The 25,594-nt window shown below is 42.0% G+C and overlaps 1 long non-coding RNA gene across 1 annotated transcript in view; it reads right to left on the minus strand.

Moving 5' to 3' along the window:
* LOC110260804 (uncharacterized) overlaps positions 1–25,594 on the minus strand; it is a 364,487-nt gene that overhangs the window by 21,382 nt on the left and 317,511 nt on the right. The window contains exon 6 of the long non-coding RNA XR_014804517.1: positions 23,529–23,696. This is a non-coding gene — a long non-coding RNA (uncharacterized LOC110260804). The remainder of the gene's footprint in view (positions 1–23,528; positions 23,697–25,594) is intronic.

Raw genomic sequence — 25,594 nt, forward strand, 5'->3', positions numbered from 1 at the left:
CTCACCCCCCGCTAGCCATCTGGAAGGAGGGAACAGGCTTCAAGCTAAATTTGGAGATTTATGAGGCATAGAATACAGAGTTGCTCTATTCATTTGAATTGAAAATTTGATCCAATTCTGGAGACTTTGCAGTAAGCATCAACCTTCTGGTTGAGCTGTAAATCTGGAAATGACTTTGTAACATTATTTGCTTTGATTTATCGGGGCAAAATGTTGTCTCACACCTAGCGAAAAAGCAATGGAGCAGTAACACTTGACTTACTGTACTTGTCATCCTTGCTTTCAGCGAAGAATACCGAACAGCTTTAAAATAATTGTATGCCTAAGTTAGCATTAGGTCGAATGGTTTGGTAACCTGGAATCTTTTCCAGGCAACATTACGGGTGCCGTCCTCCTTGTTAGCAAGATGTTGCCTCTGTTACGGTCCTAGATCAGCTGAGGTCATGGTTGTGGGCTGAAAATAAGGGGAAAGAGAGGCATACTGCCACAGAGCAATTAACACATTATGGCAGAGAATGCCAAAATACACACCTTCTGCTGTTCCTGTGACTGACTTAATCTCCTGTTAATATGCATTTTTATACCGACATGGTTCTGAAGGCTTGAGAACACCAACAAGAGTGTCGGTGAGAGCTGGATTTCACCAAGATCACTTTAACTTTACAGAGGCAATAACGCCAGAAGCTAAGTAGGGATCTACATTTGTTTTTGGCTCTCACGGAGAGTCCCTAGGGGCTATAGTAGTGTTGGTTACTCACTTCAGGTAAAATATATCTAAGTAATTAAAAAGGTGTATCTAATCTATGAAATGCATGCACAGGCCAAGGTGGGTTTAAATATTGGCTGGATGACTAATCTCTTCTTCCTCTTTCTATCCTTTAAGACAAGGCAGACAAGGTGGACTAGATAATGAACCTACTACCTTCTATATGATGTCAACTTCTGTACAACTCAGAGTCCAAAAGCTAAAAGGGATGGTAGAGATGGTCCGGTTTAATCTTTCCTTTGTACAGGTGAGGCCCAAGTGGTTAAAGAAATCAGAGTTCCCTGGTGGCTCAGTGGGTTAAGGAGCTGGTGGTGTCCCTGCTGTGGCTGAGGTCCCTGCTGTGGTGAAAGTTCGATCCTTGGCCCAAGAACTTCCACATGCCATGGGTATGGCCAAAAAATAAGAAAAAAAAAAAAAAGGAAACTGACTGAGGTTGAACCATACCACCTCTCTGATCTCTTCTAATCGTCAGATCAGGTTCACAAAATGACTAGAACTAGAGACGAACAAAAATTGCCAGTCATTAGGTGCATGTTATAAGACAGTATTACTTGTTGAGAGGAGTGGTTGCAGGAAATTCTTCTATTTCATATTTCATATCTTTTAGTTACGAATTAAGATCACTTTTCTGAGTCAAAAAATATGAATGTGTTCATGAGAATCAGACCTTCTCACAGAGCAGGTTATTTGAGAATGAAATATCTTTGTGGCCATCTGGCCACCCACCCATTTATTGATTCAATAAGCACGTACCGTGTGTTAGACAAGGTGCTGGTTGCTAGGCTTGCAGGGTAAACAACACAGGGACGGTCCTTACCTTTGAGTTGAATCCTTTTGATCAGAGGGGGACACAGGTCTATATACACACACATATATAAGTCCCATCAATTCTAAGGGACACATTTTTCACCCGCTGTATTTCAGTATAGCTGATATGAGGATACACCCTGAGATTGAAGGAGCTCGATGAATACTCCCTTTTTTGCTCTTTGTAATATGTGCTATAGTGATGTGTCTAACAATTGCTGGCATTCTAAATTGTTGAGGTATTGGATATACACACACGGCAAGTGCCCTGAAGCAAAGTGTTATGAGGGGGGCTAGCTGGGAAACTATGTTCGGTTTGGTTGGTGTGGGAAGACCTCTGGATAAGGGGATGTTTAAGCTTGAGGAAGGAAAAAGACCCGGTTGGGTGAGCAGGGGACACAGGAGGACCCTCCCTAGGAAGAGAGAACAGACTTTGTAAATGCCTGGCTGGGAGAGCGCTGGGCTTGTTTGCAGAACAGATGGAAGACCAATGCTGCTGGACCATGGCAGGCAATAGGGTTTTTCAAAAAGCCTGGTTCTTTTAGCTCCTTGCAAATGTTTACTCTGGAAAGACCTTTTTCAGATCGGCTGTATTGAAGGCATTTCCTTTGTGTTTCAGTCATTGTATAAAAGAGCAAAGGCTTTCATGGGCTCTGCCATGGCTTGGGAAAATCAGCCCAAATTTAACCTTTTTATTTGAATGCTTTTAACCTAAGTGTTGGGAGCACATGCAATTGCAATTGAGCCAATTTGGCCTTTTGGGGGGGATTATGTCACAAGGTAATGTTTCACCTATTTTGGTTTCTTCTTCTTTGATGACTTGCCATTTTACACCATGTATCATATACATTTTTTAAGTGAAACATTCTAGAGGGAAGGTTATGGAAATTATGTGATTTTAACATAATTATGTGAAAAAAATTTTGCTTGAAATTATATGCATATAAGATAAAATATCAATAAACGTCATGGTGGTGTTGCCACACCTGTAATTGTAAAGAGCAATACCCTACAGCATAAAAGCAAAAATAAAAAGTAACAACTAAAATTAAATATAAGCAAATGTAAATATAAAAAATACCTCCAAGGCCAAAACACTCTTTACTCTTTTTTTTTTTTTTTTGCTATTTCTTGGGCTGCTCCCGCAGCATATGGAGGTTCCCAGGCTAGGGGTCTAATTGGAGCTGTAGCCGCCGGCCTACGCCAGAGCCACAGCAACACGGGATCCGAGCCATGTCTGCAACCTACACCACAGCTCACGGCAACGCCGGATCGTTAACCCACTGAGCAAGGGCAGGGACCGAACCTGCAACTTCATGGTTCCTAGTCGGATTCGTTAACCACTGCGCTGCCACGATGAGAATTCCTCTTTACTCTTTGAAGTAGGAAAACATTCCTCCTGAAACCTGATTTGTACTGAAGTTTGTTAACAGTTGTTAACTGTTAATATCTCCAGGATGAATGGCTACATATAGCTTAAGAGGAAAATCCACGTTAATAAAGTTTTATTGTAAAACGTTCTCCAAGATGAACCACATACCTTCTTCCTTTATGTGTAACCTAAGAGCAATTCGTTTATCTCAGGCACATCTAAACAGGTTCCAAAACCAAAGGAAAACATTTTTTAAGGATCAGATTTAAGGAACACATCCCCAGAAGCATCGCAAAGTATTAATTGCTATATCATATTTTAAAAATTGTTTCTGACGTTTTTACGCACCCCCCCCCAACCACAAAACCTATACTAAGATAAGTGCAAAATATCTGTTCACCATTTGACTCTCATCATTTTTTCCATGATTGTCTTTCAGGAGTCTGTTTTTGTGTTCCGATTTTATTTCACTAGAGGTAATTTTATATAGGCTTTTCTGAATGGTGCATCTGCTTTAAAATCCAGGTGCATATTTGCATGAAAGCACTTACAGAAAATAAAGACAAACCTATGAAGGGAAGGAATGACTGAGATGTTTAATGAAAACAGTGCGGGTTCTTAAAAGAGTGGTTTGTTGCCAAATGAGACGTCGGTGGGCTCACATCTAACGCCATGTGTGCTGTGCTGAGGCTCCTGAGAAGAAACTGTCCCTATGAAGATCCAACAGTGTTTGGAAATGAGATGTAAACCTTGCTGTTTCCCAGGAAGTGCAGTCCTTTAAAGGAAAACCCCTCCCTTCTGCTGGGATTTAATTGACCACACATGGAGGAGCATGTGAGGCGCATTCAGCAGAATACATTCAGTTCCTCTAAGTGAAAAGTCATCCAACCTAAACAGGAAGGAGCAAAATTTGAATGCTAGAGGATGGAACAAAATTGCTCTAATTTCCAAGGTGGAAAGACTCACATGGCTTTGTATTTTCTTTATGTTTTTCATATAGACACGGAAAAAAAACAGCAAAGCACAGCTGAAAAGACTGCATTTAAAATAAAATATGGAAAACTTTTAAAAACAGAGCTATGCCAGTGAAAAGGGGACAAATGGCTCCCGAAATTTTACACTTAATAATTCCTGCTTAATTCAGAGACGATGAGTAGGCTCGCTTAGTGTAACCAGCTACAACCCCCAAACCAACACGTTCATCAGTTATGACTGTACTCTTAGAATCAAATTGTTTGTTTATTTAACTAATATGAGTGCTTTTCATTGGGGGCTATTAGCATTGCAAAATGGCATTAATAAACCTGGAGAAACAAGGAAATTTTCAAAAGAGGTGTTTTGTTTTGTTTTTGATGGCTGCACCAGCAGCGTATGGAGGTTCCCAGGCTAGGGGTCCAATCAGAGCTACAGCCACTGGCCTATGCCACAGCCACAGCAATGCAGGATCTGAGCCGTGTCTGCGACCTACGCCACAGCTCACCGCCCGCCGGATCCTTAACCCACTGAGAGAGGCCAGGGATCAAACCTACCACCTCGTGGTTACTAGTAGGCTTCATTTCTGCTGTGCCACAATGGGAACTCCCAAAAGAGCTCTTAATGAGAAGAGCAAAAGCAAAGCATTAGGTTGACAAGGAAACCACCTATCGAGAAGCAAGCAGCTACTCTTATGGAGGTATTATAGATTAAATGACACATTTTCATGCATATAGGTACTGTTTGCCTCTTTAGAAGGTGGAAGATGAAGTCTAATACAAATATATGATTGGTTTCTAGCCTCGTGTCTGCCTAGTTTGTGACCTTGGGCAAATCACCTAAACGTTTGGAACCACTGTTTTTCATTTAAATTCTTTTAGCATTTCCCCTGACACTTCTTAGGAGAATCCGGTAAGATGCATATCAGCACATGGTGAGTGTGTTGCTCACGCACCAGTATCCGTGAAGAACTAATTCATCACTTTTATTATCGTTGCGCTAGAAATTTACACAATGCAAGTGTGTTGGTCCACAGGGCTGGCTCCTACTGCGAGAACAATTCCTTCTTTCTTTTCAGGTCTCCAAGAATGACTGCAACTCTATCGTTCGTGTGGGCCTTTCCAAAAGGTAATGACCAAATCATTGAAGTCAGACAGCCACAACTTAGCTCTGAGAATTAATTTTGGCTCATTGGGCTCCAAATATCTAAGCCTGTCAACAGTTGTTGTTCTCGCAAATGTTTTATAAGCTCAGGAGTTTGAAAAGAGAGGGATTTTCTTGATGCAGGCTTTCCTTCGGTTCCCTTTGGGAAACATCACTGAGCCTCCCTGCGTTCAAGCTGAGGCTGGCAGGGCTTACAGGTTGGGAACAAAGAAAAGTCCCTCCCTGAGATAGACAGTAAGGAACGAAGGCCTTGGGGAACTGGCCAGCCTCCCAGTCTCAAAGGTCAGATGGGCTCTGGACAAACCCCGAGAGGGCTGGCAGTCTGGGGGAGAGGAGGTCGGCTTTGGTGCTTGGAAATTCCCTCTCTGAAAGCCACGTGGGAAACCTGTTTGGGCAGCCAGAATGTGGGTGCTGAAAGGGCACCAAGTGGGGCTAACTTGTTGGACTCCAGCTGGGTCTGCACAGCCTGAAGCATCTTGCTCCCTAAAGAGCCAAACCCCAAGGGTCATTGCTCAGTGGAATTTAGGGCACAGGAAAGGTTACCAAGCTGTAACTTTTGTTCCTGTTAACTTTTATACACCTTATGTTTGCCAAAATGTTCTTTTCCAACAAGTGTATTTCATTGGAGGATGGCTGTCAATTAACTGAGCATGACAGGGGATGCAAAAGTTTTTTTTCTCCTTTTTTTAAATTCTAAGGCCAAAGATGCAGGGAAGGATGTGGTGAAAGACGCCACTTCCTGTCTATTCAAAGTGTGTGAATAGACAGTTTACACAATAGAACATTCGGTAGGCTCACATGCCGCAAATCACACACCCTTGTTTGCAAATAACGAAATGCAAATGAAAAGAAGTCACATTTGAAAACGGATTCAACTCACAAAAATAAACAATGAGAAAACTCTAAAATTCAATTCTTTCTGGCCAGCAGTGTGTCTAGGCTGTGTGCTGGGGTGGAAAGAACGGTGTATTTGGGTTGTAAGGACTTAAATCTAACCAAAACTGTGGATGAGTTAGTTACCCCTGTGAAACTCAATTTTTTTCTCATCTGTAAAGTGTGAATCTATCTACCTTATAAGGTTTATCTATCCTCCGTATAAGGTTTATAATGGAATAGATTCAAACAAGTGAGTGGAAGAAACTGTCAGATGGCAAAGCATTTCTATAAATATGTTTTTCTTCCTGTTTTTATTGACAGATTAATGGGAAGGCGACAGATTCCAGGGACTTCGCATCCTTTTCAGAAGCAAGGGGGCTCTAATTTATACTAAATGCTAAATGCCACTTTTGGATGGTGCCAGTGAGCTGACTACGTAACCTGCCTCAAAATAATGTGAGAATTAATTATTACTAAAAATTATAATTTTGTGGACTATATCAATACGTTCACATTAAATTCATATTTAATCAGGCTCCCCTCATTTCGTTGGGTGATTAGCATAATTTAAGCCACAAAACAACCTTGAGAGAGAGTCATTATTTTTCCTATTTTATTTTTTTTGGTCTTTTTGCCTTTTCTAGGGCTGCTTCCTATGGCATATGGAGGTTCCCAGACTAGGGGTCGAATTGGAGCTGTAGCCACCAGTCTACACCAGACCCACAGCAACGCAGATCTGAGCCGCGTCTGCAACCCACACCACAGCTCACGGCCACGCCGGATCCTTAACCCACTGAGCAAGGCCAGGGATTGAACCCGCAACCTCATGGTTCCTAGTCGGATTCGTTAACCACTGCGCCACGACAGGAACTCCTACTTTTCCTATTTTAAACATGAGGAACTGAGCAGTGCCTGAGCTCATTTACGTGGCTGATAGTTACATAAAAATACAAATTTAATTGAAAACAGCTGAAAAAAAGGCAGTATGTGTTCACTTAACGTTATATACGAAGGTCTGTGATAATCTGAGAAGTAGAAATGGTTTAGAACTAAATATTTAAACATTTTAAAATCATAACGTCTTTTATAAATTCTGAGACAAAATGGCACTCTCAAAGGAAATTTTGTTGGTATGATTAAAAAAGAAAGACCCAAATAAAACACCATGACCCCAAGGGAAAATTAGTTTAAACATCATTTAAACTCTGAAAGAGATCAGCATAATTTATTCGTAAGACCAATCTTGCCACATAACAGGGACCCAGTGACTTCACCTGACACTTCGAGGAGAGGGGAGTCAGATTAGTCCCTCTCTGAAAACCGGAGGAAAAACACGGCAGTGCTACATCCTGTCCCTTACCCCCCAACAAAGACAGGAACACAATCCTGGAGCATTTCCGGGTGTCAATCAACAGTTAATGTGTTATCTGCTCAGTGACATTAAGATGTGGTTCCTCCAGCCCTTGACAAAGACGTTGGCTCTGATGAGTGACAGACAACAAGCCCGGGCAGGCTGGTGAAAGGAAATTCAATTATGCTGCTGCTGAATTGTGCATCCTCTGGGTTGAACTCAGATTCAAATACCAAAGAGAGACACTCGACCCTAGATTTCTTTTAGGGAATGCTGAGTGATTTCACAATTTTGTCTCCGCTTGAGAGGGACCCACTTCAGGGCAATCAGGTGGCAGAGCCCACGGAAGAGCGAATGCCCTTGAAGGAGGCGTGTGAGGGCTGGCGTTTGCTGTCGGAGAGGCGTTTAGAGAAGGGCGGGTCACTCTGGGCCCCCGGAATTCGGAATTCGACGCCTGATAGAACCAGGACAGAGCTGGCTTTTGTCTGAGAAGTCATTCAAAAAACAGCTGTTCTCTTTGTTGACGCAAGTAGACTGGTCTCCCAGGTGGGGGTGCATGCAGCCCAGAGGTTGGCTAAAGACAGCAATGGGGGCTGCGAAGAAAATTACAACTGTTTTTTGGCTCCAACAGTGTAAAGAAGGCATTCAGCTTACTTGCACGTATGGAATGGTGGTGCGGGCCTCCCCACAAGCCTTTCTCGGTTGCTGTGTTGGATATTCAGGAAGTATTCCTGAGTCGGGAATGGAGTTCCACAGAGAAGAGATGGGGAGGGAGCCAAGAGAATCCCCCCCTCTTTTTTTTTTTTGGCCTTTTAGGGCTGCACCCAAAGCATATGGAGGTTCCCAGGCCAAGGGCTGAGTTGGAGCTGTAGCTGCCAGCCTACACCACAGCCACAGCAAGGCAGGATCCAAGCTGTGTCTGTGACCCACAGCACAGCTCATGGCAATGCCGGATCCTTAACCCACTGAGCGGGGCCAGGGATCGAACCCGCAACCTCATGGATACTAGTTGGGTTCCTTAACACTGAGCCACGATGGTACCGCCCTAGAATCACTCTTGTTTGCTTGCAGAATATGGCTTTTCAGATTATATCCTCTTGTTTTAACTGAATGAATGCTCACCAAGTAGACATGTGGCTAGAAAATACTCCTTGCAGAGAAACTGCAGGTTAAAAAAATACTAATAATGTAAGCACATGTGGATGACTGTAACATTGTAGAGGTGGCTCTGCTCACTCCTTATGTGAGACACATGACCAGGGAAAAGCAATGATCGAATCCGATCTGTTAAGAATTAAGCTGCTTTTTTCTCATTATCAATACTATTTAAAATATGGATTCATATCCACTGTTTTTTCAGCTTTATTGGCAAGTAAAATTGTAAGCTATTTAAAATCTATAACATGATGATCTGATAAATGTTAACTCATCCATTATCTCACATATTCCCCCCCTTTTTAAATGAGTTCTACCCTCTTAGCAAATTTCAGTTATGCAATACAGTGTTATCAACCTTAGTCCCCAGGTTATATGTTAGACCCTCAGAACTTCTTCAACTTTTTTTTTTTTTTTTTTTTTTTGGCCATGCCCGTCTTTTTTTTTTTCAGCATGTGGACGTTCTGGAGCCAGGGATAGAACGTGAGCCACAGCAGTGACAATGCCAGATCCTCAACCTGCTGAGCCACCAGGGAACTCCCAGAACTTATTCATGAAAGTCTGTACATTTTACCAATCTCTCCCCATTCCCTCCAACTCTCCAGCACCTGGCAACCACTTTTCTACTCTCTTAATTCTGTGATTTCAATTTTTTTTTTTCCAATTCCACATAAAAATGAGAGCATACCGTATTTCTCTCTCTCTCGTTGGTATTTGACTCGAACACAGAGCTCTCCAGCTTCATCCACGTTGTTATAAATGACAGGTTTTCCATCTTTTTATAGCTAAATAGCATTCCTTCGGGGTGCATATAGGGTTTCTTTTGAGGTCTCTTTTCTTGGCCTGTAGATGGCTATTTTCTTCCTCTTTGTTCACAGGGTCTTCTCCTGTGAGCATATATGTTTTTGTCCAAATTTCCTCTTCTTACAGGGATGCAAGTCATATAAGGTTATGGCCCAACCCAATGAGCTCATTTAACTTCATCACCTATTTAAAGATCTTATTTCCAAACGCGATGGCACTATGAGTTACTGAATTTGGGGGAAACATAATTCAGCTCTTAACAAAAGCCATTAAAATCAAGTATTAAACTGAACTTATAAACGGACGTTCAAATCACCAATCAGAGGTTTCAAACCAAGATTTCTTTCTTTCTTTCTTTTTTTTTTTTTTGTCTTTTTGTCTTGTTAGGGCCATACCCGTGGCACATGGAGGTTCCCAGGCTAGGGGTCGAATCAGAGCTGTAGCCGTTGGCCTACACCACAGCCACAGCAACACCAGATCCGACCCGTGTCTGCGACCTACATCACAACTCACAGCAACACTGTGGGATCCTTGACCCGCTGAGCGAGGCCAGGGATCAGACCTGCAACCTCATGGTTCCTAGTTGGATTCATTTCTGCTGCGCCACAACGGGAACTCCTAAACCAAGATTTTAAAAAGAAGCATAATTTTCCAAGTTTTGTACCAATAACAAATACAAATTATTTACAAGTACTCTATATGCCAACTTGATCTCATTCTTTAGAAACTTTTGCTTTAGGTTTATGCTCTATGATACCATCATTTTCTACCATTAATTCATTAATTTAGCAAACACTATAAAGTCCTTCTCAAGTGCAAGTTCTCTGTTCTAGGCAGCTGAGGCAGATCAGAGCGAATGCCAGATACGTGCCTTCGCGGAGCTTACATTCTAGTGGCCAAGAGACTGACATGAAGTCAAGAGCATCGTAATTAAGACCGAAGGACTTGGCTCCAGCTCCTGGGAGTGTTGCCAACTCAGCCCTCAGCTGTCAGCCCTCTCTGGGAATTGCCCTTGGCCTAAGAGGGCTGCCTCACCCACGGTCATGACCTCTTCCTGGTCAGCCTGCACCTGAAGACTGATCACCGCGGGGGTGAAAAGGCCCAGATGCCAAGACTCAAAGTGAGCCCAGCTTGAGAGCTCCCTGTGGGGTTGGCTGGGGACTCTGTCCAGCTTAAATCACAGCCCAAATTCTCCCTCTGCCCAGTCTTGGTGCTTTCACTTTCCTCAGGGTCCAGCGTCTAATTTCCTGAGGAACCCAAACCCACCGCAAAACAATATAATGTTATGATATATAGGGCATGTATGTGAGATGATATTGAACATTATGATAGAATATGCGTATTATATCCTCTTATAATGCTATACTCTATTATTTACTGTTGGTCTTCCTCGTTGGAATGCGGCCTTCATGAGAGGAAGTATTTTACCTTGTTTGTCCACTGCCATATCCACAGCTCCCAGAACAGAGGCTTGAAAGTATTTGTCCCTCAATAAATGTGTTACATCGGTGAATAAGTTTGCAAAGTCAAAATAAAAATAGTACTGACTTGGAGTTCCTGTTGTGGCTCAGTGGTTAGTGAATCTGACTAGGAACCATGAGGTTGAGGGTTCGATCCCTGGCCTTGCTCAGTGGGTTAAGGATCTGGCGTTGCCATGAGCTGTGGTGTAGGTTGCAGATGCGGCTTGCATCCTGCGTTGCTGTGGTTCTGGTGTAGGCTGGGGGCTACATCTCCGATTAGACCCTTAGCCTGGGAACCTCCATATGCCGTGGGAGCTGCCCTAGAAATGGTAAAAAGCCAAAATAAACAAATAAGTAAATAAAAATAGCACTGACTTCCCAAGATAAAATTGTGACAACCCATGTGCAGGCTTAATGCAGTGCTTGGCGTATAATAAGTGCTCAGTGAAAATTGGTAACTATTACAATGTTCATTTCAAAGATGATTTATAAACTATTTTTTTTAAAGCCGGTAATTCAACTCTATTTGTTCATGTGTTAATTAATCAAACATTTATTGCCAAGAAATGTATTAAGAGAATAAGTCATCCCTGCCCTTAAAGAGAATTCAGTTCACTGGCATGGTCACGGGTCATATTTCATTTGTCATTTCGTGTTTATCCACTTCTGAACGAGCTTCTTCTGTATATCTTTCCGTTGTCAAGTATTCTAAGATATGAGCTTCAGTACTTGTTTTCCAAGTGATTTTTTTCTTTTTCAGTTATTTGGGCAGAACTTCTCAACTGCAATTCATTCACATAAATATTGTGCAACATCTAGCTGGAAGCTGTCATGTTTCAACTGATAGGAGCAAGTTCTCTTAATCTGCTGGTTCAGTATTATTATTTTTTTAAAAAATCAGGACATTTGGAGAGGGTTTCATCTGCCAACATTTTCAGTGAAATGTTCTTTGCTCAATGATTCCAAGGAGACCATCATAACTTTGCCATCTACTCATCCTTGAAGACTTCATTCAGGTATTCCCTCCTCCAGGAAGTCTTCCCAGGTTAAATCAGCTCCCTGTCCTCTCTGCCTCCTTTCTAGCCAGTGAAGCCATTATTGCACTTGGCACATTTTAGTGGAATTCTGCTTTTGCATCTGGCTTCTTCACTGATGGAGAAACTCTTCTAGGAAGAGAAACTTTGCTTTATTTATCGCTGTGCCTCATGCCCATCGTGAGGTCTGACAAATAACCAGGGCTGTTGTAATAGGTAGCTCTGGCTACGTAGGCAGGCACTGATGTAAGTGAGGTAACAAATCCTTACAACCATCCTCTGCAGTAGGGACGACAATTAGCTCCATTTAACAGGTGAGGAAACCGAGGCCCAGAGAGCTCAAATCACTTGTCAAGATTACTCAGCTAGGAGTGATCCAGGCGGAATTTGAATGCAGAAAACATGGTTGTGGAGCCTGCGGGCTTACCCACAGTGCCTTAACCCACTGAGCGAGGCCCGGGATTGAACCCGCATCCTCATGGGTACTAGTTGGGGTTGTTACCACTGAGTCACAATGGGAACTCCCTGGTGACAGCATATTTATTTATTTTATTTTGCTTGTTATGGCCGCACCCATGGCATATGGGAATCCCAGGCTAGGGGTTGAATCAGAGCTACAGCTGTCAGCCTGTGCCACAGTCACAGCCACAGCAATGCTGCATCCCAGCTGTATCTGCAACCTACACTACAGCTCACGGCAACGCCGGATCCTTAACCCACTGAGCGAGGCCAGGGATTGAACCTGCATCCTCATGGATACTAGTCAGGTTCATTACTGCTGAGCCACAATGGGAACTTTCTGGTAAGTGCGTCTTGAACTGAACTGTTCACATAAACTATTTCATGTAAGGGAAGAACCATGACAGGAAACTTCAACCACAGTTTAGGCTTAAGACTTTTCTTAAGTTCAGAAACTTCCATAAGTTGGTATCAGTTCTCAGAAGCGGAGCTTTTTCGTATTTTCTAGTTTAAAAGTAGAAGACTCCCTGGTTTACCGAAGTTCTTACTTCTGTATTCCTATCATCCTCTGAGAAAGGGTAAGCATGTGATTACCTTTGGCTCTGCCCCACATCCTAGGACAAAATCTATACTCAGGAATATTAAGAATGTAAACCAACATTTAGAGAGCATTCACTATGAAACCTGGCCACAGACACACAGCTTGCCGGTGCTGAGACAGGAATTTGAATCTATCGCCGAGACGTCTTGCTTCAGACGGGACCTGGCTTTGTTTTCTCTGCCCATGATTTACGGCTCAGCGGTCAGAACAATGGACAGGCCATGTTCCTTCGTGCGGTGGCTAGTCCTCCTTCTCTGCCTCGCACTCCAGTTTTCCTGGGACTGGGACCAAACATGTCTGCCTGGAGGCTGAGTGCTGATTTTAGGCCTCCAGTAAGTGGAGGCCTCCGTACTTCTATTACCTGTGCACCCCTGGCAGGTAGAGAGAAATTCATAGATGGTTTTAGGTCTGAGAGGGACCTCAAAAGTCATTGATTACAACCATGTAGCCAATACGTGAAGACAACTTTTGCAACTTTCTTGCCAAACGATTATGTGAATATTCTTGAAGAAATCTATTCCATTTTTTGACTTTTCTACTAGGAAATTCTATGTTGAGCTGTATGCTGGCCCCCATAACTTGCACTCCCAGGTTTTGCTTTTGTTTTTGTTTTTTGGATCTGCCCTTGGCATATGGACGTTTCCTGGCCAGGGACTGAATCTAAGCCAGAGCTGTGACCTACACCACAGCTGTGGCAATGCTGGATCCTTAACCCACTGGGCCACTGCAAGAACACCCGTTCCTAGTTTTGATTCTACTGATTCTATGAAACCCAATCCATATTTTCAATAACAGACTTTACGACATTTAAACACAATACTACGTACTTCGTATCCGTTCCCAAGTCATTTTTTCTTAGTAGATATTGTTTTGCGTTCCCTTGCTCTGCGCATACGGGAGGGGAAGAGAAAATCATTTGGAGTCAGACACACCCAGCTTTAAATCCTGCCTCCACCACTTACTGGCTTTATGAGTTTCAGTTTTGGTTTCTTCACTTGTCACATGTTGGCAATGACACACGGTTCAAAGGGGAGTTGGGAAGATTATATTAAAAGATGATATACACCACTTGACACAGACAGACCCTTCAAATAGTACTTGCTGTTGTTTTAATTATCACCATGTTTTTATGTGTTTTTTCTTTTTTTTCCAATTCCTTTATTCTGAACACTAGTAAAGATAAAAAAACGTAGGGCTAATCCCAGTGAAACACAGCTGGAAAGTCTTCTCCACATGGATGATATGTCACTCGTCATTGGCCTTTGAATGCAATCCCCCCATCAGTTACTTGCTTCTTTAATAGACACGTGGCTGCAAGCAGGGTTCGAAGAGCCAAAGCTGATACTCAGATGAGATCGTGATCTGATTGTCACTAAGCAGCTTAGACCCTCATCTTCTGGCAGTGATCTGTTACGATCTTCTGGGGTGACTGTTAAGATAGACAACAGTGGCCTTCCTTTACTGTTTTCTCCGTGCTAGACTTGGTGTAAAGCTCTGGATATTTAGTATCTCCTGAGGTCCTCTCGACCTGTCAGGGAGGGACCATTCCCATCTTACAGATCAGGACACAAGCGCAGAAAGAGAGGACTGGCTCGAGGTCACACGACTGGGAAGTAACAGGGTTGAAACAAACTGTCCTGGCTGACACCAACACCTGGCTGCCTCTAATATGACACCTTTACTCCTTCATTCTGTATTGGCATCAAACACACGGTGGAATTACCTAGAGCTTACTTCGAATGCAAGTATCTCCCTCTCCCTCTCTCTCCTGCCACTGTGCAGGGTTAAGCAAGATTGTCCAGCTTATACTCAATAGGTATATTTGTTTGTTGCCCAAAGGTGAGTATATTAGTTTGCTAGGGCTGTCATAACAAAAATAGTATAGAGTGGGTAGCTTAAATGAAAACAAAAGCAAAAACAAAATGTATTTTCTCACAGTTCTGGAGGCTGGAAATCCAAGGTCCAGGTGTCCGCAGGCTTGGTTTGTTCTGAGGCCTCTCTTCTTGGTTTGCGGATGGCTTGGCCACCTTCTTGCTGTGTCCTCACATGGTCACCCCTGCGTAGTGGACTGTCCGTATCCTAAACTCCTCTTCCTGTAAGGACGCAAGTTGGATTGGATTCGAGCTTTACCCTCATGGCCTCATTCAACTTAATCACCTCTCTGAAGACTATCTCCAAGGACGGTCACATTCTGAGGTGCTGGGGGTGAGGGCTTCAAGGTATGGATTTTTTTTGGGCGGGGGGACATAGGTCAGCTCCTAGCAGCAGGGTCTCACATTTATTTCACTAAACGTCTCTTTTGTTAGACTTGGCTTATTATTCACTGAAGACTCTTTGAATGCTGATTCTGTTCATGAGCATTCACACCATTCCTTCTAATTTCTGGCCATCTGTAAAATCAGCTTTCATTTAGCCCATATATCTTCCTATAGGTTCATAGAAAACTGAAGGCGACAGATGTAATCACAGAGCTGGAGGGATGGAGCTAGATGCCTTCATCCAATTTGCTGTCCTCCTGCTGCCTGGGTTCCCCTGGTCTTCATTGGTTGGCTCTCTATGGTTTGGTCATGTGACCATTCTCTGCAGGATGAAATACGGTTACTGTGTTCAGGCCTATTGTAATGAGAATGTCACTTAATTCAGTGGTTTTGGTAAGAGAAAAAAATATCAGACAAGGAGCCAGATGTCTTGAGTTCTAGTCCCTGGTTTTAGATCTGTGTTATGTCAATCCAGTATTTAAGGACTTAAAATAGAGTTGCTTGAAAAATTCAGAGCTGACCTAGAACTAAAAATCATTGATTTAAGATACATAGATTAAGTTTAATGTCTTAAACCTAACATAATTAGGAAGGCCAATCTGTTTTAGGGTCATTCTATGATGCTTTTCTAAACCAAATAGAAGAAACATTTTAGCATATTGCCTCTCCATTAACAGGATAATTGATGGAATAGATGGAATAGATGGAATAGATGGAATTAATGGAATAGATGCATTCTTAAAGCTTCCTGAAAAACAAATTTTAAGTAATTAATCTATTTTACTACTACTTTCTAATGTAGTATGTAACATATGCTTTTGTGGAAACCAGGTGTTACACTATCAGATTGAAAATGAGCCGGCTAATCACTTATCCATGCAGGACAGGATCTAGGCTTCTCAATTGGGTGACAGGTGGGTGCCAGGAAGCCTTAAAGAAAGTTAGGCTAAAGGAAGAAGGTGAAGAGAGAACTTGCATTTATTGAACGTCTACATGTCAGATTTGTGTGTGATTTAAACTCTTGCTTCATCTCGACAATAATCCTGAGGTAACACAAATATAGCAGCTGGGAGGAGGGTATATATAACAGTTGGAAATGTCAGCGTACTCAAAATCAGCTTCTGAAATCGTGAGCCGCTTCTGTTGGGCCTATTTGTAGAATGTAACATTGAAAAAAAAATTTAAATTAAGATGAGAAAGAAAAAAAGAATAATCCTGCTTGCAGGAGGAGGAATGTTGCAGCGCACCCCAAGTCAGCCGAGGCCGGGGAGGGGGGATGGATGCATCTTTCTGCAATCCTGTCCTTGTCACCCTCATTCTGCAGATAACTGAGGCCCAGCAGAGGTCCACACTTGTTCCACCATGTCACACAACCGGTAGGTATCACAGCTGGGAGTCCAAGCCACAGTTGTCTCCTGAGTGTCTGCTGTTGTACCACGAACATGCTGGACTAGCAGGCTAAGATTCTGCCCTGGGTGCTAGGACATGACCTGGCCAGCCTTTTAGCCTCCCTGGGTCACGTGGTCCCTTCAGCACAGCGTGGGAGTAATCTCGGCATGGGTCAGGGAAACCGTCTTTTCCAGTCTTTGAAAAAGCATGACGTGCTATCCAAACATAAAGCAAGAGTTTTCAAAAAACTCTGAAACAAGAGTGCCCATAAAATTTATTTCCTAATTTAGAATATTTAGAATCCAGCAGTCCTGTCCAATAGAACATTCTGTGATGCTAGTATTCTAAATTAGTGCTGGCCAGTACAGTAGCTCCTTGTCACATGTGGCCGTCAAGCAGTTGACAGGGAGCTAAAACACCGAATTTTAAGTTGTATTGGCTTTTAACTAACTTAAATTGCTACATATTGCTAGCGGTTGCTTTAATGCATGGTGAATAAAGTTGGATGACGTCACACACAGATATGGATTCTGAACAACTAGTTCATTTTTGTTTATTAGAGTGTAGTTGATTTACAGTGTTGAGTCAATTTCAGTAGTACAGCATGGTGACCCAGTCATACATAGCTTTACATTCTTTTTCTCATACCATCGTCCATCATATTCTACCCCAAGAGACTAGACATAGTTCCCTGTGCTGTACAGTAGGACCCCACTGCTTATTCATTCTAAATGTAAGAGTTTGTAAGAGTTCATTACCCCCCCCCCCCGCAACTACAAGTCTGTTCTTTCCTGTCCGTGGTCAGTTTCCATTCTGTAGATGGGATCATTTGTGTCCCATTTTACATCCCACATATAAGTGAGGTCATACGCTATTTGCATTTCTCTTTCTCTGACTTTACTCAGTATGAGAATCTCTAGTTGCATCCATGTTGCTGCAAGTGGCCTTCTTTCATTCTTTTGTATGGCTGAGTAGTATTCCATCATACACATGCACCACATCTTCTTAATCCATTCATCTGTGGATGGACATTTAGGTTGTTTCTGTGTCTTGGCTAGTTTTTTTCTATATACTATAGGCATGATAATTAATCCTTGATGATGTAGCCAATAAATGGAAATGGGTGATTTATACTTCCCTTAGTCCTCGTATCTCTGAGTTACATGTGCTAGATTTCTTATTTTAAGTGAACTCAGGGTATTTTAACTTCTCCTGACTCCAGGTGGGCTTTCAATCAATAATCCAAAAAAATCAATGAAAACATATGCAATCAATATTTGTAGAATGAATATACCTGGTGTAATGAGTACATCTTGGAAATACACCTTCCCCTGGCTGGGCTTTTTTATCTGTATATATGAGGGAATTGAGGGAATTGCGAGCCCCAGGCTTACATTGAGGCGGAAAGACATCCAATATGTGGTCACTTCTGCTACAGCCCGCAGTGAGGCTGAAATAGATGTTAGTTTCCCTTCCCCTACCCCGAGAGAAAATTCTGCTTGTGAAAGAGCGAGCTCAGTACCCATGTAAGTAGCCTGTGTGGCTTAGTGTTCATTACTGCTGGGGCTCCTTGCAGCTGCCATTCCATTCTTTGGTTCATAGGCTGTATGTTTAGCTCACCCATTGGGAGAATCTTTGTGCAAATTAGTTTGCATTTGCTTTTGTGATGTTTAAAAATATCAAGCCAGAGGGAGGATTCTCTTCTCCCCACAATGTGATCTTCCCCCATCCGAAAATGACTCATTGTAAAATACATTTAATTGAGAGACTCTTCATTTCTGTAAATATAACAAATCCAACTTCTCTGAACTAACCATATGACTTTTCTTTTTTTTTTTTTTTGATTCATGCATTTTACAGTTAACTGGAAGAGAAGGCTACTCTTTTCTCCTATCCCCTCGGCGTGGGTGGGAAGTTGTGAATCAGCACAGCTATAAATCTCCAGAAAAAAACTTATATTAGCACCGTCACTACAGACATTCTTAGCTTTGTGACTCAGTGGGACGTTTTTCTTCAGCACTATAGTCTTAATCACCTACTTTCTGGAAATGAACAACGAAAAAAGAGAGAAAACAGAACTAACAGAAGTTCTAACAAACTTAAAAAGGACTCCCTTGACCTCAATCCAAATTGAGGCTGTCCTTATCAATGTGTGGAAATTCCTGTTCCGTGGACATAGAATGTAAGGCTTTGATTCTATCTGGCTGAGTAAAGAGCTGTACATTTGCTTTATTCTGACTGCTTAGATTTTGGGAAAAAGAACAGTTCCCCTGGGGTGGGGGGAGAACAGCTCCTGAAGCCCTGAGGGAGGATTTGCCTTTGATCTTATCCCTCTGCTTTTTCTTTTTAACTCAAGGTTAACCTTAGATTCAGGTCCCTCTTTGTCTTTAGACAGATTCTATAATCATTTTCAAAGTGAGAGTGTAAGCAATGTTTCCAAAAGGTCACCATGATGAGATTAAAACACTGCAAACGGACATTTAAGATATTTCCCTCTTATTCCTTTGATTTTAGGTCAGGCATTATTAATAAAAATTGGACATAGTAATAACTTTGTCACTGTTTTAAACTAGTTTTTAACGAAGAGAAAAGAAAGAAGGTACAGTGATAAACCACCATAGGATTTTTCATATAGAAGAGAATCATCAGGAATAGACTAACAACTAGATTAGAATATAACTAGCAATCTAAATGTCATCGTGCAAGACCTTTTTAACACATGAACCTGTTAAAAGTTTTAAAGAATTATGGTGAACCACATACAATCACTATGGAAAACAGTATGGAGGTACCTCGGAAAACTAAATACAGAACTACCATATGACCCAGCAATCCCACTCCTGGGCATCTATCCAGACAAACTTTTATTGAAAAAGATACATGCACCCCTCTGTTCAAGGCAGCACTATTCACAATAGCCAAGACATGGAAACAACCTAAATGTCCTTTGACGGATGACTGGATTAAGAAGATGTGGTACATATGCACAATGGAATACTACTCAGCCATAAAAAGAACATGGATGGAACTAGAGACTCTCATACTAGGTGAAGTAAGTCAGAAAGAGAGACAGATACCATATGATATCACATATCTGGAATCTAATATACAGTACAAATGACTATTTCTACAGAAAAGAAACAAACTCATGGATTTGGAGAACAGACTTGTGGTTGCCGAGGGGCCGGGGGAGGGACTGGGATGGACTGGGAGTTTGGGGTTAGTAGATGCAAACTGTTGCATCTGGAGTGGATAAGCAATGAGATCTTTCTGTATAGCAGAGGGAACTATATCTACTCACATGCGATGGAGGGTAATGTGACACAAAGAGAATATATATATATATATATATATATACACATATATATACACACACACACACGCATGCACACACACACACATATACACACACACACATATATATGACTGGGTCACTTTGCTGCACAGCAGAAACTGCAAAACAATGTAAATCAACTACAATAGAAAAAATAAAAACCTAAAAACATAAGAATTATGGTGAACCATAAATGGAACAAAAAGCCCGCTAGAGGAGGTGTCAGGAAGATTGAGTTCTCACTTGAGTTCTGTTGTTAACCATTTCTATGATCTTCATAGAATACTTCTTGATCTCTTTCCTCACCTGTGAAATAATACATTAGAGGAGTTCCCGTCGTGGCTCCGTGGTTGACGAATCTGACTAGGAACCATGAGGTTGCGGGTTCAATCCCTGGCCTTGCTCAGTGGATTAAGGATCCGGCGTTGCCGTGAGCTGTGGTGTAGGCTGGCGGCTACAGCTCTGATTCGACCCCTAGCCTGGGAACCTCCATATGCCATGGGAGCCGCCCAAGAAATGGCAAAAAGACAAAAAAAAAAAAAAAAAGAAAGAAAAGAAATAATATGTTAGAGCTCCAGAATCTATGGCTCAGAGGATGCCATTTTGTATGATTCTGTAGAAGCATATATGTAGCTTTTGTAAATAGAAATAAAAGTGCAAGGGGCTCCTTGTCAGTAGGTTATGCTCTCAGGATTAAGCTGTGGTTTCGGTAAGGGATTTGATCCAGTCCACCTACATGTTCTCTTACGTGGTTCTTCTTGGAGACAGGGCAGACAATTCTCTTTCCCACTTGTGACGAGGCATTCTGTCTATGAGTATTGTTAACTTTGGTCTCCCTGGCATTCGCCTTGAAATGATTAAATGAATAATGTGGCAAGTGCGGTTGCCACAGAGTTTATACCCAATAATGGCCCCAAAGAGTTACACATGGCTGCTCCTTGACCCAGTAAAATGCAGTTATAAAAATCCACCAGGCAATTGGAAGCTGTCAAAAGTCATTTCTCAATGAGTCATTTGTCTCTGTTAACAAGAATGAGTTAGGGACAAGTGGAAAATATTTGTTATTTTAAGGCAGCTAAATTTCAACAGATGAGCAAAAAGTTGTCATTCCACACTTATGAATAACAGTTGGTTATTTTGAAACCAACAGCCCTTGCTTCCTTCAGGCGTGCTTATGAATGCTTATCACTCAGACAACTTGTTAGTTACCAGTTTCCCAAAGCAGAGACGGAGAACCACCCTCTGCTACGGATGCGAAGCCGGAAAATGGGGGGATGCAGGAGGAGAGTCAGGTATAATCAGACTGGAGGAGCCCAGCCTGGATTTTGCTCTTTTCCCAAGCCCCTCTTTCATCTGTAAAGTGAAGTTGTTTTTAGAGACTCCCTCAAGATCACGTCTGCTCTAAATATCTGTGACTTATGAACTCAGTGGCCTTAAGTAAGTGGTAAAATCTCAGTATCTTCCTGTTGATTCATTTGTTTGTAATAAACTTTAATCAACACATGATATCCCTAACTATGTAGTTACGGATACTTGGCTTTGTGATGTGGGCAAGATAAACTCCTGACTTCTGCATATTAAATTATTCTTAATTAGCAATTGAAGTACATTCATCAGATAATTGCTCACCGTTTGAAATCTTTATCTATAGAAGGGTTATTGACCTGTTTTCCATTGGAGATGAACTTTGTAAGCTTTCTGTGAGTGTGAGATAAGAGTCTACGAGCATGTACATATTCTAAAGAAAATACAGGAGAAAAAGACTCTTAGAAAATCTCAACTCTTCTCGTATGAATAATCATATTCTCCGCAGCTTAACAGTCTAGAAATCTTTTTATTTTTTTTTTAAAGTACTGGACTGAAGATTCCGAGGGAGCCAATGGCTATAAGCCATAGTGCTATGGCAGTTAATGTGTAACATACAGCTTCCTGGTGAATGGATCAGAAATAACTCCATTACACTTAAAAAGGCAGTTTATTTGCCAGGTTTTATGTGTACAATTATGAAAGGGTTTTCAGCATTTAGAGTCCAACCCTTGGAATTATTGCAGAGAGCCTCGTCATAGCTATAGCTGTACAGAGGCCAAGATCCCCTGGGGAGGGTGAAATAGCCAAAGACTACCACGTTGGCTGAGCAAACACTTCCTGCTTTCTCTAAGGTGACTGATTATTCCAAAAGGCTGGGACTACCTGAGAGATAGCTGTGGTGAGAGAGCTACCAGGTTAATAAAGAAGGGATTCAGGCATAGGCCCTGGGGTGAAAGGTTAAGAGGCATGGTTTACATAGAAGCTTTATTTAGTTATCACTCAGAGGTCTGTTCAAGGAAACTGTCTTGCGCAATAATTAAGATCACAGTTTGGACTGAATGAGGGCTCTGCACCGAAGGGCAATACCTCTTTATTGATTAGGATTTCGTTTTACTTTGAATAAGCAGATCCATGCATGTGAACAATGACAAAGCCTAAGTCCCATTGTTAAATGAAATTACGACCTTCCTAAGTACCTCATTAGCTCTTCTTTCCAGAACCCTAAACCTTCCTCAATCAACAAGTTCATATACTATCTCAGTTTCCCTGTGGGAAAGGCTCTAAGCTAGCCTAAATATTTGGGGACTTTTTCAAATATCTAGTTGAAATCGGCATTACTTTAGCAGAAATTTCCATTTTCTCTTTGAAGAGCTTAAAGATCTATAGTATTTCCTTATTTTTTCCTTTTTGATGGGGAAGCCACCTTTGTGTGTGTGTGTGTGTGTGTGTGTGTGTGTGTGTGTATGTGTGTGTGTGTGAAGGTATAATGTTGAAATGATGTCTGTGTCTGTAAATAGTCAAGCAGATGCCTCCTTTTTGGGTATTTTCCCCATTTTTGAAAACAGCGGATCACACAATATTACTTATACAAACAAACATCCAACCTTTATAACTGCAAACATGAGGACAATCTGCTAATTGCTGTTTTCTTTTGCCATAACACCTATGTGTGTGTATCTGACTCAGAAGCCAGAGATCACAATAGCTCGTTTCACACAGTGAATTTCTAGCTACTTAAAAAGGAACACCTCCAAACCTAATTTGATTTATGCAGATGAGCTCCCTTCCAAAATTTCAGGAATCTAATCTTTGCAAAAAGCTAGGTATAAGTAACAGTTTGGGAGAGGAAGCTGTCTGTTCCAGAGCTGCTCAGCACTTAATGGGTGACCCAGTGCTTTCTAAACATCTGTTCTTTCTGTGTGGTCTGGAGGAGGCAGGTGGTATCCTAGAATTACAGATGATGAGTCAGATAAAAATATGGTGGGTGTGTCAGAGGCTGTAAGAACTCACCAAGTATTAATGTACTCCTTTGCTTTTCCCAGGCTCCCTTGCAGTTAAGCTTAGAGCTATATGAATAGTTGTGGCCAATGAAAAGTGAGAAGAAGTGCCATGTGTGTCATGTTTGCACTAAGACCTTAAGAGATGGCCTGCTTCCTTCAGTTCTTTTTTCCCTCAGCGTTCCAGATGGCACAGCTATGAGACAGCGATCTGAGGCAGAAACACATTTTTCCTGGGTTAAGCCATTGAGATTTGGGGTTTGCTATCATAGCAGCGAGCATTAATTACCCTGATTAATACCGTAAGTGATACTCCTTCAGTTAGAAAGTTGTTGGAAAAGCTGGGGCCATTATCTAGATCAAGAAATCACAAATCTGAAAAAAAAAAAGAGCCATATGTCTGAATCACAAAGAGCCTCACCTGGACATCTTGAAGAGCATCGGAGGGAATTCTGATCAGCTCCACTGCCGAGCAAATGATGAAGAACTGCAGGAGCTTCGATGTACGTGGTTTTCTTACACTTAGAAGGAAAAAGTTTATGCTTGAGCTCGGTCCCGTCACTACTTTTTTTCATATAACTTCTTGGAGCTAGAGAAGAAAGGAAAAGCAAAGCAAAACATGCAATTTCATTACGCTCCCTAATGGACATAATTGGTAACATGTGTACCTAATTCTGATTACTCATTCTTCTATTCACTTGTCGCTGGTTAATTGAGAGTGGCAGTCCCAATTAAACAACCCCTAGTAGCATGTAATGGCTAATTGTGAGCAGGTTAGAAGCCTCCTTTGTCTTTGAAAAGGTCTCTTAACTCTCCAGGGCATGTCTGCTTTGGATTGAAGTCATACTTTGGTATCGGATGATTTAAAATCAAGAAACTCCTTTAATATTAAGGTTCAAATAAATGAATTTACACCCCATGACATATGTTTAGCAGGTGACGGAGCCCATGTGCTATTTATTCCACTTCGCAGAGAATTACAATGTGGAAGGGATTTAAGTTAGGCCCTAACCAGCCTTGCTGCTAGGGCCAAAAAGTAATGTGGTTAATGTAGCAGGCCTGAGCAAGAAGTGGGTTCATTTGGGTCACTGCAATGACTTCTGATTGAATTCAGGTAATTTCTTCTAAAAAGAGGCCATGGGTCTCTTCTGCTTACTTCTACCTCCAAAACCTCACAACCACTCACTCACTGATTTATGCAGTGACTGTTACCACGTTGCTGGACTAAACAATATTTCTCCAAATGCTTCGGCTCACGGGGTCTATGCAAACGATTATGCAAGTCTGTCGTGGATGAGGATCCGTGTTATTTGCTGCAGAAATCGCTGTGCTATCCCCACGATGGTTTCTAAACAATGTGCAGGAATGCAGATTCACTGAAAGGTGGAATGTGGTGGCTGTGGCTTTATCAACACTTTATCAATGCGCATTAATGGCAGTGCGAATCATGTGGGTGACAGCCACGGTCCTTGCGTGAGCCTGTGTGCACCAAGGAGCACGTTTCAAACAAGATGCTGTTTCCCTTTCCGTTATCTCCGGATCCCATTTAAAATCCATGGAAGTCATCGTTTCACTTTGAAATCATCGGTGGACGCGGATGGACCTGGAGGGTCGGGAAAATCGGCACAGCCCATTTCAGGATGTGCATCTCTGAATTTCTTTTCCGTCCTTCTCAAGCATCCTTTCTTTGGACTCACTGTGAGGACAGCGTGCAGGGAGGCGAGTCACCGCGGTCTGCTTCTCAACCATTCACCCCGCCTTGGTCACATCTCTCCCATTTTTGATTCAGCTTCCTACTCTGTCTCTTTGGCTTTTCTCAGACTCATTTGCGATACACAGAGGCAGAGTATGAATGACACATTTCCTCAAGGGGTCAGGGGAAGTAGAATTAAGAATCATGTGATAGTTTTCTGCTTTAGTTCTTATTCTGTTGTTATTTTTTCAGGCCCACAGACAAAAGGAAACATAAGATCAGTCTATTAGCTGAGTTATGGGTTCTATTGGGAATAATAGGGATGCCAAAATATCACTGGTTTTAGTAATATATATATATATCACGTCTAACTTCAAAACTTCACTGTGTGTGTGTGTCTATTTGATATAAAAACTATAGCCACAGAGGTCAAAAGTATGGCTTGTCAGTCATCTGGGACCCAGGTTGCTTCCAACTATCCACCTCACCACACATGGTGAACTGAGTATGTGACTCTCGTCCTCGTGGATGAAGCACCGACCTTACGTTCAAGTCCATGAAACAGGACAAAAAACTATGAAGGGGGAGGCTTCCTACTTTTAAGGACACACCTCAGAAGTTACATACATCATGTCTGCTTACTTCCCATGGTCAGAACTTTATCACATAGTCGCACTTAGTTGTAGGGGAAGCTGAGAAATGTTTGAGCAGTCGTGGACCCAGATACCATTGTGGATGTCTAATAATGAGGAAGAAGTGGAAAATAAATGTAGAGGCACCCGACACGCTCTACC

This window comes from Sus scrofa, chromosome 5 (assembly GCF_054392235.1).
Source record: "Sus scrofa isolate SSC_HxYL_T2T_F1_AM1 chromosome 5, Sscrofa_HxYL_maternal_Yorkshire_Landrace_v2.0, whole genome shotgun sequence".
Lineage (NCBI taxonomy): Eukaryota > Metazoa > Chordata > Mammalia > Artiodactyla > Suidae > Sus > Sus scrofa.